Consider the following 15,576-nt stretch of genomic DNA (forward strand, 5'->3'; position numbering starts at 1 on the left):
CTCCCTGGCCCCAGGTTGCACGCTGAGCTCAGTTCTTCCTGGTCTCCCCAACTCCCTTCTGTCCAGCGCAGCCCCAGGGTGCCAGGTCCAGTGAGGCAAGGCTCTGTGCTGCGAAGGTGCATTCCTCTGGCGTGGGCCAGGGTCCACGGGCTGGAGAGGAGTTGGGGAGGCCTAGGCGTCAGAGCACTCCCTGGGCTGAGCTTGGACCTCGGGTCCAGAGAGATCATACCCAGAGAGGAAGGTTGGCTTCAGGGCAGCCCAGCTGGTGCGGACGGGGTCTGGGCCTCTCCAAGAGTGACTCCCACCCGCAGCCCTCTGACCAGGCCAGAAACCCGCAGGAAGAGCTCGCGTGGGCCCAGGGCCCCATGCAGCTACACAGTGGGCTGCCCTCTTCTGTGTAGCTACCTCCTGCTTCCCATCAAAAGGCTACAAGGAAGGAGGTTGTTGTTTAGGTGGATAAACTGGACCCATGGCTGACGGCGGTCTCTGAGGTTACAGTAGTATCTCCCCTCAGGTAGTTCTGAGGCTCGGGAGGCAGTGGGAGAAGCTCAGGTGTAGGGGTGGCACTTGCTTTCAGGACACAGCTACTCAGCACTTTCCTCTGCTCTGGCAAACCCCCAGGGGCCCTGGAGCAGCGATGGACAAGTGCTGGGGTGGAGAAAGGGGCTGGGAGATCTCTGGGGCATCCCCCCTACCTGCTGCAGCCCTGAGCATGGGGAGGGCTGGGGACGGGGGTGACAGGCCCATGCCACACTGCAGTGCCCACATCCGCCTCTCCACTCCACTGAGGCCTCTCTCTGCGGTTGCCTGCTGTGGTCTGGTTTGAATTTGTCACGCCTGTGGCTAGGTCCTGTGGCAGGGTGAGGTCTCAACCCCAGTATCTCCTGGGCTCCCCTGATATTGGGCTGGGTCACTGTCAGAGCATGCCACCTAGCCCAGATGCATTGCCAAGACCAGAGAGGGCAAGGGAGGGGCCCAGAGTCCCCCAGGCAGCTGGGCCAAGACCCCCTGGACCCGGCCGAGGCTGGGATGGGAGAGGAACCAGTTCCTCTGGATGTCAGTGGGAGGCAGCACCACGTGCTCCCCTTCCCCCCAATCTGGGCGCCTGCATCCTCCGAGCTGTCTGTCGCGTCCCTCTACCCCTTGTGACAAATGGAGGATGAATAATTCACGGGTGGCTCTGGCTTTATGAAGTATTCATCTCTCTCTGGCCTCCAGAGTAATTAACTCTCCAGCCAGCACAGTGAGCATCTGCAGCAGCCCATTAGCAGCGCCTGCCCTACGTCAAACTGCCTCTCTGGCTGGCCCAGGGTGGATGGGGTCTTGGTTCCACAGCCTGGGTTCTCAGCCTAGAGCGAACTATTGCATTTTGCAACGAGTTGGAGGGTTGCAGATTAGACGGCTTCCAGAGGGAAGGGTTGAGGTTAAGGAGGGTTTTCCGCCTCTGGGGCTAGTAGGGACTTTAGAGATCTTTCTCCATGTGTAGCTGGAGGGGTCCAGAGTGGGGAGGTTGCTGGTTCCAAACTTCATGCTAGTCAGTGGCAGATAGGGGAGCCCCAGTCCAGTGCTCTGGGCACTAATGAGGCTTCCTGCCCATTCCCTTGTCTTGCTCCAAGCGCAGGAATGTCTCCAGTGGGGTGCTGAGAGACCAGAGACTACCCCTTTACCTTGCTCCAGGCCGCCCACCCCAGGGTGCCTGGGAAGCGGGTCTGGCCTAGTGGTAGGGAGCAGGGGTGCAGCAGAAGTGCCTAGTATTTCCCTGACCAGGGGCTGGCTCAGGGGGGCACCAGGCCTGGCTGCCCTCCCCAGCCCCCTGCACACCCGGATCCACTCACTCAGCACTTCCCGCTTCCCTACCGGGTTCTGTGGGCACCATCCCTGTCCTCCTGGAGCACTGGTGGGCACTGGGCAGGCTGGCAGCTCAGAGGCTCAGAGCTGGGGTGGAGGGGGCACCGGGGCCTGCAGGAGCCAGAGGTCAGGCCCAGGAAGGAAGTGGGCAGCCAACAGTTTCCCTCACTCTGGCTGAGGGCCCACAGCCAGCCTGGAGTTGTTGGCTGATGTTTGGGATCGCTTTCCCTGGCTGGAGCCAAAGGGATGGGGAATGAGGGGGAAGAAGCCTACTCATCTTTCTTTTTTTTGATACATATTTTTTTGGCAACCCTTGAACCAGAATAGGTTCAGAGACACTCCCTGCCTACTCATCTTTCAAAGCTCAGCCCACAGTGGTTGCCTGGGGTGGGAGTTGGAGAACAGTGACTGGAAAGGGGCGGGAGAGAACTTTCTGGAGGGAACTTTCTGGGGGAGATGGAATTGCTCTATATCTCGATTGGCATGGTGAGTACCCAGGTATGCACATTTGTTAAAGTTCATCGAACTGTTCACTTAAAATGTGTACAGTTTATTATTTATAAATCATACCCCCAGTAAGTCAATTTAAACAAGAGCTCCACCCAGGGTCATCTCCAGGAAGCCATTCCGGGTGCCCAGACTGGGCTCAGAGCCCTCTGCTTGGCTCCAGCAGGACCCTAGACCACTCCTGCCTCAACATTAACCAGCCCGGATTATCAGTATCTGATTGCAGCAGCCTCCTGTGGCCGGTGGCCCCCTCCCCTTGGAATCTCCAAGCCCCAGCAGCGCTGTGCATGTGGGAGGCACCCTGGTATTGATGTGTGTGTGGAGTGGGCATGGTGTGAACATGCCCCCTCTTTCTTGGGCTTCGGGGTAAGAATCTGGAGTCAGACAAACCTGGGTTCAAATCCCACTTCTGCCACTCACTGGCTGGGTGGCCTTAGGTAAGTGACTTGCTCTCTTTGAGCCTCAGGGAGAGATGCTAATGAGCTGACCTCCCAGACAGGTGTGAGGCTTAGAGGTGTTAATGCAAGCACTCAGCACTGCCCCAGAAGGCACCACTAAAGTGCTACCCTCCTCTCTATGCCAGGCCTCCTTCCAAAGGCCTTTCTTGCATGAACTCATATAGGACTCACGGCCACTTTGGTATTGTTGCTATCCCCATTCGATGTGTGAGGTAATGGAAGCACAGGGTGGCTCAGCGCTTTGCCCAGGGCTGAGCTGGTGGAGGCAGCGGAGTGCATGCTCAGGCAGTCTGGCTCCAGCCAGTCCATGCGGCTGCTCTACTGTGTCCAACGGATGGTAGCTGCTATTTGTGTTATATTATTTCTCCTCCCCCGGTCACCAGAACCAACTCCAGTCTTTAAGGTCACCGTGACAGTTAACGGGAAGCTTGCTCAGACAAGATCTTCTCACTCTCCACAGCGTTTCTGAGTGGAAAACAGGCTGGGCCCCATTGCCAGGCAAATGCCCTCATGTTGACAGGAGCCAGGCAGATTAGCTACGCAGACGGTTCAGCTCAATTCCCAAACATTTAGCCAACACCAGTATGCCGGCACCAGGGAGCAGAGGAGGGCTGGGAAGACGGAGGACACACTCTAAGCCTGTCCTGGAGGGGCAGAGTATACCGAAGAGGGCCTGGCCATACCCTAGCCATATCCCAAAGTTTTTTGTTTAACCCTCATCTGGTCGAGGCTTTGGAGGTGATGTTTGTCATTCTCTTGACCACTCAGACCCTGAGAAGTTGGAGGAAGTCCCTGCTCACTCCATGTGTCCCTGTTTCTCACTGTGGAATCCCAACAGCTACTTTCCCAGACCCTGGTGTGGCCAGAGCAGAGCCACAGAGCCACGTTCCACCAAGGGGAAGCTGTGACCCTAGAGAACGGCCCCTGAGCACACTGCTGGGGTGAGGGTGGCTGCAGGCACGGTGGCGTGGCAGGGGTTTCAGTGTCAAAGCCTCAGTGACGGTGGGTGAGATGGGATGCCGGGACCTGCTCCCATGACAGACGGGTCTCTGTGATCCAGCCCTGCAGTGATTTCAGACGATATTCCTGGTAGTGTAGCTACTAAAGGGCCTTAGGCTCTCCCAGTGGCTCTGTGACTTGCTACGTATCCCAGAATAAATTCCTTTTCTGCTTAAACTACTTGGAGGTGGCGGTGGGGGGGGTGGTTCAGCAGCTGGGCTGGTAGGGCCCTCATCCTATGACCACCTCACATAGGGCTGCTGTGCAAGCCACATCGAGGGGCATGGGACAGGGCCTGCCGAACCCACAACCCTGCTCCCCACTCTGGAGCCCCCATAGGACTGACGAGGAGCGCAGAGAGAGTGGAAGGGGTGTGTGGTGGGTATGGTGTGCTGGCTCACTCACTTCCCGTTCCTGTTCTCCTCGGCTGGGCTTCCCTTTCTGCCCTGGGAGTCTGGAAAGCTAACACTACACTTCCCAGACTTTCTTGGGGTTCTTGGGTTCCAGCCACGTTGAGATTCTGCCAACTTGACACAAGAGACTTTGGTTTGGAGCTGAGCTGTGAGGGCAGGGAGGAAGGGCATGAGGTGTCCATTTTACTACAGCCAGTCATGGCATCAGACTTTTGAAGGCTGCTTCTATATCCTGCAACTTCCGGATTCTGCAGAGGCAGCAGCCCCCTTGCCGGCCCCGTTCTGGGGTGTGCTGTTGGGAGTTGTTCATGGAAGCTCAGTTAGTTTGTTTATTCAGATCTTCTAGTGCTTTTGTGAGTCATCCACAACCCTTGATAAATGCCCCTTCTTAAACAAGAATCATGGGATTCTGTCATCTGTAGCTGAGAACCCCCTCCACCCTGCCCAGCAGAGTCCCAGCCTTCATCTGTCCTCCCCTGGCCTGGCGGCCCCTCCTGCTGCCACTGCCCAGTCAGCTTCATCCTCCCCAGCAGAGACTTCCTCACGGCTGTTGCCAGTGCTCAGCTGTTCCCCTAGACACCTTCTGAAGACTAGAGCCATAGAATTCTAAGACTCCCCAAAGGGCACATATGCTGGGGCCCTACAGCTGTTCCCACCGGGCTCCAGCTATGAGAATTTACAAGCAGATGGGCTTTCTACCTGCAGACAGGATGTCGTCCAGGATTTAATTGGATAGAGAACACTGCTCTGTAGCTAGTTTAAGCAGGAAGGACTTACTACTGGGTATTAGTTTATACAGAATTGTCAGAAGGGCTGATGACACAGACTCTGGGTTGGGCTTAAGTTCTTAAAGCCTTGATGCAGAAGTGAGTTGCCAAGAGAGCTGCTGCCTCTTCTGCAATCATGAAGCTGCAGAGTCTAGAAGCTTCCTGCAGCTGTTGGCTCCAGAATCACATCCTGCCTGCCACGGTAAGGACACTGCTGAGTCAGACAACTACCTGCTGAGTTGAAAAGTTGCTGCTACAGTTGCTGGTTCCAAAACCATGCTGCTTCTGCCACTGTCTACACCTGAAAAGTGAATATCCCACACCCTGTCTCTTTCCTCACATGACTCAGCTCCAAAATCAAGTCTCATGCAGTTGCATGTATATTGGTGACTCCAAATCACATCTGGAACCCTAGCTGTAAAGGAAGTCTTAGAACTGTTGTAGTTGGAAGACAGGTTGGGTGGGCCAAGCTGTTGCATCTGCCCTCTTGCCTTCCTGCTACTCCTGACAACATCCCCAGGGTATGCAGGACTTGAGGGTGAGCCAGGGCCTGGGAGATCCATGAGCTGGGAGCACCAAGGGACTGATGCTGGGTAAGGCATTCAGCTGTGGCCAGAACGGGGAGGAGGGCAGTGGCACCACTATTCAGATTAGGGATGCAGAGTGTTAAAGCAGGGGCCACAGGCCAGCTGCTCCACATATAAGCAGACATGAGTTCATTATGGACAGAGAAGAGCCCTGGTGCTCAGCAGCAGGAGCCCTGCGGAGCCCAGCATGTAGCTGAGCAAGTGTGATGTTCACATAGGGATGAGGAGACGGTGGTGCCTGCATGGAAATGAGCCAGCTTCCTGTGGGGCAGGTTCCAGTCTGCTGCCAAGCACACAGCCCTCTCAGGAGCACTAGAATGGGTACAGGCTGCCAGGAGACCCGAGGGAGCAAGGGGCCACAGAACCTCCGGACTAGCTTCAGGTTCCATTGGCCTCATTCCCTAAGGTCACATGGATGCCTGGTTAGAAGGATCAGGGCAGAGATGGTGCTAGAGTTGGGGTAGATTGGGATGTGGGGAGGCTGGGCCTGTGGCCACTCCCAGGAGCACATTCTCCACAGCAGCGTCTTAAATAAAGAAGCCTGTTGATATTAAGGCTGTGAAGGTTCTCACAGGGGCACTGGAAGTGTGAACAGGATGTAGGAAGGTGGTGGTCCAGGAGCGGAGCCATTCCCTTTCTGCTTGGTGTCTTGGGGTCTTCATCTATGAAGATTGTTATCATATCTCTCACGGGGACCGTGATAAAGTTGGAGATATGAGTTAATACATGGAACGCTCAGCACAGGCTTAGCACAGACCTAGGTGCTCAATAAATATTACCATCTTCATCAAACATTAGGCAGGGAAAGAGCAAGCCGGGTGAGAGGGAGTGCTTCTCGTGTACACATTCCTCTAATGCTTAGAATTCTCAATTCTCAATGCCTTCTCAATGCTATACCTTCATCAACCCACCACCTTCATCAACCAGGCTGGTTGCTCCCTGGTGGGGCAGGACCATGTCTTGGTTCCCGCATTCCTAGCCAGTGTTCTAAGACACATTCTCATTGGACAGATGCAGTTCACATGACTACTCCTGCTTCATCACTGGGCCGGGAGTTCAGGTGCACCAATTGGCTTAGCCCAGGTCATGTGTTCCACCCCAGTGGGTAGTGAGTGTTTCCCCAGATGTCCAGGATCCCCCCCGAAGAGAGCAGGCGCTCTTGGGAAGAGGCAAAGAGGAAGAGAAGAAGTTGAGGGGAAGAACCTGTGTTCACCATGGATGCCCGGAGACCACTGTGTGTGATTCCTCCTTTCTAGACCAGTCGTTCTGCCTGGGGGTGGGAGGTCCGTGAAGGGAGAGACCCAGAATCCTAGGGAAGAGGCCCCTCAGGCAACTTACACCTTCACATCCATGCCAAACAGTCCCCACAGGACCTGCCCATTGTGCCCTCTCAGCCTGCTGCCTCCCTGTTGCCCCCACCCCTAATGGCTTTAAATAGGATTCTGGGGGGAGGTGGAGGAGGAAGGGCAGGTCTGGAGGCTTGTGGACAGGGAGACCTGAGAAGGGCCTAAAACACTCTTGAGGAGGGACCCTTGGTGGATTTCTCTGGCCCTCACAAAGCCTGCTGTGTCATCCTGCACAGCCTCACGCCCACCAAGAGGCGCTTTATTCCTGCAATCTCCTTCTTCAGGGCAGCCATCTTGTCCACAAGCCTGAGCACCTCCCAGATAGCTGTTCTCACCAGAACCCAACCCAATTCTCTGAAAACTGCAGAGCGGAGCGGCTGCTCCCTCTGGGGCCTCTTCTCCCGCTCCTTCTATGCTGCCCAGGAGCCACCCAGTCCTTGCAAGGGTTTCACCTGGCTCTGCGGACTTACGTCCTCCTGTGGGCTCCTGAGGCCACCGTGGCCAAGTACCCTCTCCTGCCCCATGCTGGGCCTTCCAGGCCTTCGTGTCATGTGCAGTCCCTTACCAGGAATGCCCTCACCCTCTCCCTCCCCTCCTCGGAGCCCCCGCAGCTGCTGGCACCTGCTTCCAGCCCTAATCACACTTAGGACCCCGTGCTGCCGTGGTCGCCTGGCTACTCTCCCACTGCAGGAGGCAACTCAAGGCCAGAGCCTGTCTCTAATGGCCCCAAATTAACACAGTGCATGGGACACAGTAGATGCTTCAAATCTGTTGAAAAAAAAAATGAATGCGCACATGCTGTATCACCCAGTGATGGCTCACTCTCCACCCCAGAGCCCTCCAGGCAACCTTTGACAGCAATGGGGTTTCTTGACTCTGTAGCAGCAGCATGGGGTGCCGACTTTACACTTCCTGCCCATGGGAGTCCCTGGTCAGAGAAAGTCTTTTATGAATGTTCTTGTTTGTGGGCTGTAATGAGCACAAAACCGGGTGCCTGGATTGTTCCCTTGACTAATCTTTCCTGCAGGGGTTGTGCAGGGAAAATAAATGTGCATGAAGAACATGTAGGCAAATCACAGGTTCCGAGTCTCTGCTGGTTTGTGAGTGTGTGTGCCAGTGTGTGTGAATGAGTAGGTGTGAATGTGTGTTGGGGGGTGGGTGTGTGGGTGTGAGTGTGGGTAAATGTGTGAGACAGGATATATGTGTATGAGTGTGAGTGGATGATTGTGTGCAAATGTGTGTGTGTGAGTGGGTGGGTGTGAATGTGTGATGTGTGTGTATGTGAATGTGTGGGTATATATGTGGGTGTATGGGTGTGACTGTGTGGGTATGTAAGTGTGGTTGTGATAGAGGCAGGAGGCAGAGAAATCCTAGGCAGACAGGGGTGGGTCCCTGGTGAAACCCCATCTTCAAGCCAAAAACAGTCTGAAACCTGAGACCCAGGGTGAGAACTTCTATTCCTGTTTGCCTGCTCTCTCCTGGTTTTTTTTTTTTTTTTTTTTGAATAATGCCTTTTTACCAATCAAATGTCGCCTTTCAAATACTACCTGCAGCCTGCTCTGCCCCCATCCTGTGCCTATAAAGACCCCAGACTCAGTTGGTAGAGACTGAGATGGCCTGACTTCAGGGAAGAGACGACTTGACTTCGGAGAGGGATACCCTGACTTTAGGGAAGAGACAACCTGACTTTGGAACAGAGACAAGCTGACTTCGGGGAAGACAACCTGCCCTTCCCGTCCCCTCTCCAGCTCCCCTCTCCGTTGAGAGCCGATTCTGTCACTCAATAAAATTCTCTGCCCTCACCACCCTTCAACTGTCAGCATGACCTCATTCTTCTGGGATGCTGCACAAGAGCTCAGGACCCATTGATTTTAGGTACCCAGAAGGGCTGTCACACTGGTCCTTTGCCCTCACTGGCAGACGGCAGCCACACCACACAATGGGGCCAGGGGCCAACTGAGCTGCTAACATGCAGCCATCCATCAGGCTGTGGATGGTGGAACTAAAAGGGCTAATTAGCACACTAACACCTGCTCTGGGGCTTTGAGATCATAGACACTCTTGCCTGGTTGCTGCTGCATTCCCCTTGAGGTGACACACCTGGTCTGGCCACAGGCCTCACATGGAATTTGCTCCTGTGTTGGTGCTTGGAGTGACCGGCTGAATCCTGCACTCGCTCGCTTCTGCAAGGGGCTGAGTATGGAGGGCCAAGTAGACAGGGCACCCCTTCTGTGAGTCTGGGAAACAGGCTAAGAAAAATCCCTGCATCAGTTGTGAATGTATGGATGAGTGTGTGTGTGAGAGAGAGAGTATGTGTGTGAGTGTGTGTGGGGGGGTGTCAATGTGTGTGTGTGTGTGTGTGTGTGTATGTAGTTTAACCTGGTTCCATCCCCCGACACCACTCCATCCCTGGCCCTTGGGAACACATCTGGAATCAAAATAGAAATTAACAGGGATAATAGGGTTGAACATACCGATTTCTGTCCCCTGAAACCAACTACTGCTACTTTAGAAACTGATATGGAAATGTTAAAATCCAGACAAAACTCTAGAGCAAACAACAGCCTTTAGTCAGGAAAAATAAACATTACACAGGACCCATACGTCCATGCACCTAACTTAAATGAGGATTCATAGAAATTTACCCTTCCCAGCTTGTCATACACTCATACACTGGATATATTCTACTTGTTTCTTTTTTTTTTTTTTTTTTTTATGATGCTGGTCACAGCCCATGAAATTGCTTTCACTACCCACCAATGAATGGGCTCTTATCTTGCTATTCAAGTCATCATCTTTGAGCATCTCCCCTCCCTAGGGTTTTGTAAGAGTGAATGTGAGTAGCCAACTGTTCTGTGTGCTTGGTGGAGGAACAAAGGCAGAGGTGAGGTGCAGAGGCGAGGATGAGAGGGTGTAGCGAGGGTGTAGCTCCCTGAGTGGGATGGCTGGCTCTTATAAAGGCATCAGCCCATAAAGACTTGATTGGCCATGGGCTGCCTCAAGAAAAGGGGAGACTGGCATTCTGCTGCCAGCCTGAGGGTCACAGCTTTGTAGTCACATTGTAGGGAATTTCCCAAGGCTTGGAGGAAGACTTCACTCCCTTCATTCTTCCTCTCTTCCTCACTCCCTGTATTAGTCTGTTCTCATAGTGCTAATAAAGACATATCCGAGCCTGAGTAACTTATAAAGAGGTTTAATTGACTCACAGTTTTGCATGGCCAGCAAAGCCTCAGGAAACTTACAAGCATGGCAGAAGGGGAAGCAAACACATCCTTCTTCACATGGCAGCAGGAGAGAGAATGAGAGTGAGGGAAGGGGGAAGCCCGTTATAAAACCATCACATCTTGTGAGAACTCACTATCATAAGAACAGCATGGGGGAAACTGCCCCCATGAACCAATTATCTCCACCTGGTCCCGCCCTTGACATGTGGGAATTATTACAATTCAAGATGAGATTTTGGGGGAGTCACAGCCAAATCACTCCCCTCACCTCCTCTCGTCCTTCTCCTTCCCTCACTTCTTGAGGCCAGCAGCAATTCAGTGGTTCAGTAACTACGAGGATCTGGCCAAAGGGGCTTCCTCTCTAGACACTGACCCACCTCCTGGCTCATGGCCCTGGATGAGCCCCATCCTTACCCTGGGGTGCTGGCCCTTGCTTCTGAGAGTCCTCGGATGGGCTGATGGCTATGGTGCTGGGCTAGAGGCCTGTGGGTGAAGAGCCTCAGAGGCCTGCCCGTTGGTGACTGGGTCATTAGTAATGGGGGTAGGGAGGGATCTGTAGATGTTGGTGTTTGTTTTAATGCTTCCTAGAGCACAGCCCATCCCAAGCATATAATTTTCATTATATGATATCAACATTTAGCTTCAGCAATGGAAATGTCAACATTAATTATTTTCAAGGAGTCTTGATGGCTCTGGGAATAAATCAATATAAATAATGTTTCCATAAACTCTGAATCATACTCCTAATAGTGTTATAGCTATAATTTTAATATTCAAAACAATTTTTCTTTGCATCTTAGCAATTAATTGTTGCTAAGTGCTCATTTTTTGGGATCCTTATTGCTGTCAGCTCAGAGCCAGAGGCTGGGGGTGTGGTGACCAGGTCCCTGGCCCTGAAACCATTCCTAGCTCTCCTTGCCCAGAGAGTTAGGCTTGGTAGAACATCTCTTCCCCAAAAAAACATGCGTTTTGCTCTCAGCCCATTTAGAGTTTACTCACCCTTTGGCTTACTCTCTCCAAGATGCCTGGCGGCATGGCGCTCATCAGCTTCCTCCAGGACTTCTCAGGCAGACAGGGGGGCAGGTGGGGCAGTCCAGGGAGTTGGGCTTGCCCAAGGTATACCACTCACCAGCTGTGTGACTCTGGACAACTGAGTCCAGGTGGCAGAGCCAAGGGTCATCTACCAGGCAGGGTTCTTATTTGCAGGGTACAGAGAATGACTCAGGTGGATATGAGCAGAAACAGAATTTATTAAAGGATACCATGTAGCAAAGGCAATTGACCAGGAATAGCATCTGAAATTCCACTGAGAAGCTGGTTCCAGAGGATGCCACTGGCGCCCCAGAAAGGTCCTTGTCCCTGTGGTTTGCACAGCAGACAGGGCCAGATGTTGGGGAGCTGCTGGTTTCTGTTCCTATAAAGCTACCTTTGAAAACCAGATGTGGTCACGGCCACTTCCATCACCAGAATGGGGAGTTTTCCCTTCCCCAACATGCTGCTTGAGGCCTGGGTGCTCCACTGGTGTGGCCAGGACACCTATCACAGCCAACCTACAAAGGAGTATAAAAAAGTGAGTATCAGACAGGCAAGGTGGCTCACGCCTGTAATCCCAGCACTTTGGGAGGCTGAGGGGGTTGGATCATGAGATCAAGACCAGCCTGGCCAAGATGGTGAAACCCTGTAAGTACTAAAAACCTACAAAAATTAGCCAGGCGCAGTGGCAGGTGCCTGTAATCCCAACTACTTGGGAGGCTGAGGCAGGAGAATCGCTTGAACCCAGGTGGCAGAGGTTGTAGTGAGCCGAAATCGCGCCACTGCACTCCAGCCTGGGTGACAGAGAGAGGCTCTGTCTCAAAAAAAAAAAAAAAAAAAAAAAAAGGAAAGAAAAAAGAAAAGGTGAGTATCTGGGATTTTGCATTTCTGTAAAAGGAGGTAGGCTTTCCACTTAATACAGCATGGGGAAGGGTCCCCAGACATAAGAAGATTTCAGCTGCTGGGAGTCAGAAAGAAGGGCAGACAGCCCCACTGTGGCCACAGGCCTCTCTCTGCCTGGTTGCCAAAGATCCTCCACAGCTGTTGTGTTTAATGTCGACATTTTTCTCAATGAAGAGCTATACAAGTGCAACTCCAAACACCTCTCTGTCCAATCTGACTTCTGCCCTGAGCTTGCACTTAGGATTCGCCTTCCCTCATCCATAATCAATAGGAAGAGTGTACTGAGGGTTCTGGTCCCCATGACAGTTGCATTTCTCAGGGTAAATAAATAACTGGGCCGGGCATGGTGGCTCACACATGTAATCCCAGTGCTTTGGGAGGCTGCAGATGGGGGATCACTTGAGGCCAGGAGTTCAAAACCAGCCTGGGAAACACAGGAGACCCTATCTCTATAAAAAATACAAGTTGCAGTGAGCTGTGATTGCACCACTACACTTCAGCCTGGGTCAGAGTCAAACTCTGTCCTAAAAAAATAAAAATAATAAACAAGACATACTTGGTATTTTGGGTTTAGAAATTGGTCTCTTGTGAAGCTACAGCCGTTGGACAATGCCCCCAGGCCCAGGTTCTTCTGAGCTGCCAGCCATTTAGGTTCCCCTTTACCAAGGCTGATTCCTGTGTGGATCCCAGCTGGCACCGCCTGTGACCGGGAGCTTTTGGTGCCTTTCTATTCTCACAACCACAGGCTCTTCCTTAGCTACCATGCAGCAGAAGAGAAATCAGAACGTGGAGACTGTGGATTCACTCACAGAAAGGTTTAAAATCTGTTAAAGGATTTATTGAAACATCAACCTTCACTTTAAAACAATGAAATTCTATTCAACTGGGACTCTGGGAAATTCCAGAACCCATGGCTTCTCAGTGCTAACAAGCTGAACGCTGGGCGCCTCCCAGTTCTGCACTGTGGGATGGACGAATGAATGAATGAGTGAATGAGTGGATGAAGAGCCTGTCCTCCTAGGCCAAGACAGGCATCCAGCAGTCTGGGTGAGGACAGGGTTGGGGTAAATGAATCTTTTGAGCACAAGATGATTGCTCCTTTGCTGGGGGTGGGGCTGGGAGGCCAATACAGGTAGGGGGTGGACGGGATGATCTCCTGGATCCCTTTGTGGGAATTTTTTCTGAAGATGCCCAAAGATTTAAGATTGGAGTCAAACAAGGAGAGCAGACACAGAATTGATTAAAGCAGCGGGGGATGGGACAGTCCTGCCCCATGCACATTGCTTTAAAAGGCCTAACAGAGGCATCAAATGATTTTTTTCTTTATGTATGAAGAGAAAAGAGGGAAATTTAAAAGCTCCTTTTCTTTTTTTTTTTTTTTCAAATTTTGTTCCTTCTACCAAAGAAAAGAAACAAGTATTTGTACTGTAGCACTAGCGGTCCATTTGATTACTATACCCAGGGCAACCAATTTATATTATTCCTGAGCAAGATCTTTGGAGATTAACTTTCCATCCCATAGTTCATTAATCTCTGCCATCCAGGCTTCAGGTGAGTACGTTCGCTATGCTGGAGAATGTTTTTAATCTCCAAATTTACTCAAGAAGTTTCTTCTAACGGTTGCATTATTTCAACCTCATCTGCTTCACTCCTGTTCCAGGTCTTCTCCCCTCCTTCCTACCAGGCCAGCATTTCTACTCTGTGCAGCTACCAGCGAGGAGGGCCCGCGGGCTCAAAGACCCAACAGGAATTCCTGCAGAAGCCCCACAGCGTGAAGAGGGGCTGTGGGATGTATGAGCCTGCATGCAGCAAGGGTTGTGCTGTTCTCCTGTAGCAGAGGGAAAGGGAGAGGGGAGAGGAAAGAGAGGGGTAAGGAGGCCACAGTGGGACAGTGGGAGGGAGAGAGAATGGAGGGCAAGTGGGCTGTGGCCAGCTGCGGGGCTCAGGAGGAGCCGCAGGCCTGCAGTGTGTTTCTCTGTACTAGAACCGGCCTGAGAAATAAACTACCTGGGGGTGGGAGTCTTGGGAAGCTGAGAAGGGCTGGCAGCTGAGCAGCTCTTGGACACGGCCCTCGGCTCCTACCTGTGCCTCCCTGTGCAGGGAGAAAGCTGCAGGATGGCCAGGAGGTCCTGCTAGGGACAGAGCTCCCCACTCATCAAGGCCTGGGTTTGAGGGACCCCTGGGACAGTGCAAGAGGAGGAGCTTGGGGTAGGGGCAGAGGGCCTGAGAGGTGACCCAGAGCAGCAAGCAGGTGCTCCAAAGAGAATGTCCTCATACCCTTCTGCTGGGGAGAGGAACCTGGCTCCCTAGTGCTCCCGGGCGAGGGCCATCTCTGTCGGATAAGCCCTCCGCTATATCAGTGGCAGCAGTTGTGGGTGTGAGCACCAAATACTTCTGCTGTCTGTTCAAAATGGGGATACTGGCAGGTTGTCTGCGCCTCCCAGAGGTGCCAGGCTAGCTGGTGAAATGGCCCTGGGGAACTGAGCTTCCCCCAGCATGGGGTAGGGGTGGGGGTGGACAGGCCAGTGGAACTTTTGTGCTGCTGCTGGCCAACTCAGGCCTTCACAAGGCAGCCTTTCCTCTGTGGAGGACGGCCAAAACTGCAGGAGTGAGTTGGAAGGTGAGGAGAGGGTCCCAGGCCTGGAGCAAGAACCTGGCCATGCCTGTCCATCCTTCCACTCCCTTGCGTGGGGACACCTTCCGAGAATGCTGCCCACACCCCTCCTCCCACATCACTTTCCTTCCCCTCTCCAGCCCCTCCCCTCACTTGAAAGCCTGTACCAGGAGCTCGTCTCCTACAACCCCTTCAGCCAAGAGGCTCCAAGTTCTGGAGCAGGTATCCCCCTCCCTCCCCTCTGAGGGGTCGGTGGGGCCCTTGGGGCCCCCTTGGGAACGTCCCAGGTGCTTTGGCCCAAGGTCTGTGCTGATTCAGTGCCACGCCCACAGCTGGGCAGAGCCCTGAGATGGACGCTGCCTGCAAACCCTATCCAGCCTAGAGCTGAGCATGGGCTTTGGACCCCCCAATGGCTCTGCTCAGTCATTCTTCAGGGCCAGGGACCACCCTCTGGAGCCTGAGCCAGAACCTGAGCCTCCCCCCTTCAGGCTCTTCTCTCAGCCACACCACCGCCCCCTATCCGCTTCTCACCCCCCAGCCCACATCGAGCCCTAATTCTACCCTTTTTATTTCATGTAAGAGCATGCCCAAAAGGAGCTCTTGCCCCTAGCAATAGAAAGAGGCTTCTGTTCTTAGAAATACAGCAGCCACTTGTCCGTCCCTGGAGACCCTCTTGTTCTGCCCTAGTAAATCGCCCTCTCAGCAGTGGCCAGAAGTTGGCTTTTCTTCCATTTCTACTTCCTTGCTCAAGCCACCTTCTCCACCTGTCTGGTGGTCATTGCACCAGCCATCCTGCTATTGCTATTATATACTGGGGTGCTGGAGCAGCAGGAGTGTGGCCCCAAGGCAGCAAGGCCTCCCATTGCCTTGACAACATT

The 15,576-nt window shown here is 53.1% G+C and overlaps 1 protein-coding gene across 26 annotated transcripts in view; it reads right to left on the reverse strand.

The window, feature by feature from the left end:
• Positions 1–15,576, reverse strand: part of LOC126952767 (ubiquinol-cytochrome-c reductase complex assembly factor 2) — a 317,841-nt gene that overhangs the window by 153,647 nt on the left and 148,618 nt on the right. The window contains exon 1 of one of the 26 annotated variants that reach the window (XM_050787731.1): positions 1,089–1,093. The exons of the other annotated variants lie outside the window; for them this stretch is intronic. The gene's annotated coding sequence lies outside the window, so the exon portion shown is untranslated. Of the gene's footprint in view, positions 1–1,088; positions 1,094–15,576 lie in introns of those variants that run through there. 26 annotated transcript variants of the gene reach the window in all.

This window comes from Macaca thibetana, chromosome 4 (assembly GCF_024542745.1).
Source record: "Macaca thibetana thibetana isolate TM-01 chromosome 4, ASM2454274v1, whole genome shotgun sequence".
In the NCBI taxonomy this organism is placed as follows: Eukaryota; Metazoa; Chordata; class Mammalia; order Primates; family Cercopithecidae; genus Macaca; species Macaca thibetana.